We start from the raw sequence: 5,881 nt of genomic DNA on the forward strand, positions 1-5,881 counted from the left end.
TGAGGTGAGATAGGATTCATGGGTTGCCGTGCTAGTAGGTTTTGGTTGTTGGTGCAAGTGGATTCGTGGCTTTGGGTTGGCAGTGCTAGTGGGGTTGGCGGTTCTAGTGGATTCGTGGGATTGGGTTGCTGGTGCTAGTGGGTTTTGGTTGTGTTTTCTGGGTCTGAGTTACTATGTTTTCTAGGTTTGGTTAAGTGTATTTTTCTCGGTCTAGTGCTAGTGGGTTTCTCAATTTGGTGCTGGGTTTTTCTCAATGGCAGTGACTGTAATGGTGGATTTCTTGGTAGAGCTGCTGGGTTTTTTTGTTTGGATTTCTTGGCCATGTTGCTTTGTTTTTAATGGGTTTTGTGGTGGGTTGTTAATGCCGGGGGTTGTGGTTGTGGCGGTAGTTTTGTTTTGAGTTTTTTGTTTTGCAGTGGGTTGTGACTGCCACGGTGGCGGCAGCGGCTACAGTGTTGTAGTTGTTATTTATTGTGTTAGATATTATTTTATTGTGTTGTTTATATTATTTTAATGTGTTAAATGTTAATATAAAACCTTTGTTGTAAGATATATTATAAAGTGAGTTTTTAAAATAGATACAGCAGTGTTTTGAGTTATTAAAAACTAAAATTTTTAAATATTTTACTGTGGATGTTCTAATGCATGCATTAGCAATGATAAAGATTTGGAAAAATAAAAAACAAGATCTTATAGAATTCACCGTTTATTTCTTCTAATATGTCTTTTATTATTCACTTTTTTCTAAATATATATGGCTTTCAATTGCATGCCTGATTTCTCATTTTTTAGAAAGAATTCGACACACCACTAGGTGAGTTGGGTTGGATAGTATCTCCTTATACCTTCAACGCATGGAGAACATGAAAACCTTAGCTAATGCCCAAAGTCCTAGACTATATTGATAGCCCCTAGGGCCTAACCCTTCCAATACGGCTTGAGTGATTTATTTTTTAGAAAAAAATCCGACATACCACCGGTGAATTGAGTAAATAGTACCTCCTTATGCCCTATGCCTTAAAGTACATAGAAAACACCTAAGCCTCAATTCGAGCCCAAAAAGGGCCCAAAAGTCCTAGATTATTCTCATATGGCTTGATTTATTTATTTATTTTTTTATTATAGAAAAAGCCCATATGACTTGATTTAATTCCCAAGAAAGAAACTCCTATTCGAGAAGGAAAAGTAGAAAGCAGAGACCATTCACAAAAGGAAAAATAGAATAAAACAACGTACGCCCACCAATCACTCCTTGACCTTGTGACCCAAGTCTTGAACCAAGGTCGGTGTTTCTCTCTTCCAGTATATAAAAACATACCCAAATATCAAAAGCCCTTAAAAAGTTAAAAAAACAAAGACTCAAAGCTCCTGTCTCAAAAATACAAAAGTTTATCAAAAAAAACTCAAAGCTCTTGTGACTTTTACGTTAGATTCAATGGCTGGCCTTCAATATTACTTCTTTCCTACAGATTTCTTTTACCCTCGTCCAAGTTCTACCAATGGCGACAACACTAGCAACCCGGTTCTTCATGTCCAAACTCAGAAGGCAGATACAGAAAATATTGAAAAGTGCAAAATTGCGGTCCATAACGATGTACAAGGCAGCAACAAGCTTTATTATCAACCTTCTACTTCTTGCACAGCACTAGTTCCTTATCCATGCATAATAAAGAAAGAGTTGCGCATGCGTAGTAAAAGGTCCATTGTGGCAAACTGTTGCAACAACAACTACTGTGGTTAAACCCTTTTTCTTTCTTTGTTTTTAGGCTTTGATTTAGCTGTGAATTAGGGTCTTTCTTGGATTTTATTTATTTTTTTACTTTTGTTTTGTAGTATGTATCTCTATTTTTTGTTTTTGTTTTTTTTTTTTTTTTAAATTTCGTTGTCGATTTGAAATTTTGAAGGATGATGTTTAATTCAAAGTTCAAACATTCTTTATTGGATTGTTTTGTCTACTCTGTTATGTCAGTGACTCTAATCTCAAACTGGGCTAATTTATAGTGTTACAATCCTACGAGAATAAACGCTATTGATGGTTTATTTTTTCAATTTCAATCATTAAAATTTGTGACATTAAATAGAAAAAGCACATAATTGTATGATGTTACAGTTTTTAGCTTCTTTTTTTTTTTTTTTGGCCAAGCAATCCATAATTTGTTTGTGTTCCTTCTTAAGGTAAGTGAATCTTTTACAACCTTTAATATAATATATTTTGACCAAATCTGAACATGGTTCTTTATATATATATATATATATATATATATTTTATTTAAACAGGAGACTAAAATAAAAGAGTGGCCGGTTGTTACATACTTTTAACGTGTGTTATGAAAATATTGTGAATTAATAAATAAAAATTTTAATTTGATAATTTATAGAAAATTATTTACCCAGTTAAAAAGAAAAAAAAAACAAAACCAAATGCAATTTTGTATAAATTTTCAAGTGGTTTGAATTCCAATTAATTTAATTAAAAATTATCTTTTTATGTTTTATTTTTTAGAGAGAATTTTAACCTATAGCTCCTTAGACCAACTGATACCTACAAAATTTTTTATTCAACTATAAAAGACTTTACCAACTGATACTCACAAAATTATCTTATTATTAATTTCAAATCATATACAATATTTATTAGTCTATTTAGACTAATTTTATGTCTTTTTTTTTTTTCTTTACAATAAGTGGGGTGGAGGAATTCAAATCAAAACCCCCAATTCTCCCAATTAAAAAAAACAGATAACAGAGCTCTTGTTAATGCACCAATAAATGGGCTTTTTTTTTTTACCAAAAAAAAAAGAAAAAAAAGAAAAAAGAAATGACCCACTTTCATCTAAGCGCATATGGATTCGGTAATATGTACGGTCCAATTTACTGTGGACCTTCCCATATGACATTTTATTTATTCCAGAAGACCTTCCCCATGTGACTTGATTTAACACCCAAGAAAGAAAGTTCTATTCGAAAAGGAAAAGTAGTAGAAAACAATTTCTATTCAGAAAAGGGAAGAACAAAACAAAGTTCGCCCACCAATCACTCCTTGTGGCCCAAGTCATGACCCAAAACCATTAAAATATAGCTACAGATCAAAAGCCACAGGTTTGTCTTTCTGTGTTCCAATATATATATATATATATATATATATATATATATATAAACCATCAAAATATAGCCACAGATCAGAAGCCCCTAAAGAAAACCAAACCAAGACTCAAACCCTTTGTAACTTTTGTGTTAGATTCATCAATGGCTGGCCTTCAATACTACTTCTTTCCTACAGATTTCTTTTACCCTCGTCCTAGTTCTACCAATGGGGACAACGCTAGCAAGCCGGTTCTTCAAGTCCAAACTCAGAAGGCAGGTGCAGAAAACATTGAAAGGTGCAAAATTGTGGTCCATAACGATGTGCAAGGCAACAACAAGCTTTGTTATCAACCTCCTCCAGCTTCCACTTCTTGCACAGCACTAGTTCCTTCTACATGCATAATCAAGAAAGAGTTTCGTCGTAAAAGGTCCATTGTAGCAAACTGTTGCAACAACTAACTGCGGCTAAACCTTTTACTTTCTTTGTTTTAGGCTTTAATTTAGCTGTGAATTGAGGTTTTTCTAGGATTTTATCATGGCTTTTGTTGTAGTATGTTTATTTCGTTGTCTTTCTTATCTAAAAAGCATCCATTCGGTAACATCTTTGATTTGAATGATGAAGTTTATTCAAAGTTCAAACCTTCTTTATTAGATTTTTTTATCTACTCTTTTTATATTAATTCAAATCTCAAACTGGGCTAAGTTAGTGTTACAAACCTACGAGAATAAACGTTATTGATGGGTATATATTTTTCAATTTCAACCATCAAAATCTGTGATATAACTGTATGGTGTTACAATTTTTGGCCTTTTGTTTGTGTTGTTATCTTTCTCATTACTATATTGGGTAATTACATATTCCTTCCTTAAAATTTAGAGAAACGACATTCTCCCTTTTTGTTTATATTAATAATGAAATATTCTAAATTTTTATAAAAATTTTTTTTTACCATTGTTAGGAAAAAAAAAATAACCGATAAATTTAGAATAAAAATACAAAATTTATTAAGCACTAAAACACTTACAATAGAAAATCTCTCCATAACTTGTTGAAAAAAGGAATTCCTTTCTTTGGTTGTGCATTCCCACTTCCCTCTTGAGTTGGTGTCTCTGGTTCATATCTAGCCAGACGCAAAGATTTGCATGTCTCTTGCTAGAGATTGTATCTCTTTTAGTTTGCCCCAAGACCTCTTAATTAATAAATAGACTACATCGAGGGAGTCTAAACCACCAAAGTGAATATTCACTCAATAATAATATTTTTTAGCTTTTTTTATTAATCAACATCAAAACATATAAATAGATGACTTTACAAGATAAAACTGACAGTTAAATTCAAAAGAAACCTAATTTTTATCTAAAACAAATAGATAAGATACATTCAACTAACAACCTTACAATTTATCCTATTCATTATCTGATTACCCAACTCTTAATAACAAAAATAAAATCTTTAATAATTAAATAAAAACTAAGCACGTAACACAAAGAGTTACCCATGGAGAGGCGCAAAATGTAAAAGAAAACAATATATATATACACACACGAAGTAGAACTTAAAATCTACAAAAATGCCTTGGCTACTTCAATATACCACCTATGAATACAAAGAAATGCTCATGTAGATAATAGCAGAATGACAAAAGAAGGAATCAGTCCTTAATCAAAGATGATGTTAGAGTTAGGATGGTTCTTGTAAAAATGTGAAAAACATCCATTCAAAACAGTGTTATGTATCGGTTAAGAGATTCTTTCTTTATTCTTAATAACGCTACAGAGTATGTTAGGCTATGAAGCACGGGTGCGTTTCGGGATTCGGATGCGGGTACGGGTGCGGGACTCGGCAATTTCTGAAAAAGTAGGGTGCGGGTGCGGCGATTAAAAAATTATTAAAATTTATATTTTTAATATATTGCTAAACATACTTTTTTCACATTACATAAACATATACTAAATTTAAGAACAATAGTAAATAATAACTAGAATACAACTCCATTATATAAACATTCCATGATGTTTGAAAATTAAAATACAACTCACAAGTTTGAAACTAAAACAAAATAAAAGATACATCAACAAGACAATCAACAAGACAATAAAACACCAACTTCATCATCATCAAGATCAATAACTTTACTTCAAACTTCACTTTCACTAGTAGTAACACTAGTGCTAACATTCCCAATAACCATGGCTTCCAACTCTGGCTAATCAAGTGTAAGAGCTGCATTCTCAAGAATTCCAGCTCCTCCATGTATGTCGCTCTCATTCCAAGAGTCTCCTGCAATATCCCACATCTTTGTATCTCTATTTATGTACTCCGCATTGCGCCTTGATAAGAGTCGAAGATTAGAATGCACATATACCAAATCCTCAGCGCGTGCAGGAGCCATTTTGTTTTTTTTTAAGGAATGAATAAATTTGTATGTGCTCCAATTCCTCTCAGCACATGAGGATGAACAAGGTTGTCCAAGAAATTTAAGGGCAAGGGTTTGAAGAGTTGGAAATGCGGAGCCATGGTATTGCCACCAAACCAAAGGTTGTAAGACCCACCTATCTGTCAAGACAGCTGGTGAAGGAAACCTCCCTCCTAAAAATGCAGCAAACTCAGACTTCACCACATTTAATTCATTCACATCTTCAAAGAATCGATCCAAACACTTGCTCCTTTCCATAGAAATTTCATGATCTCGATGTGGAGGGATGCGTTTTGAATTCTCCAAAAGCCATTCAGTGGAGTAATATCTAGAGTTAAAGATTAAAAAACAAATATAAATGAAATGTGTGTTTTACTAGA

Source organism: Castanea sativa, chromosome 9 (assembly GCF_040712315.1).
Source record: "Castanea sativa cultivar Marrone di Chiusa Pesio chromosome 9, ASM4071231v1".
NCBI classification, from domain to species: Eukaryota; Viridiplantae; Streptophyta; class Magnoliopsida; order Fagales; family Fagaceae; genus Castanea; species Castanea sativa.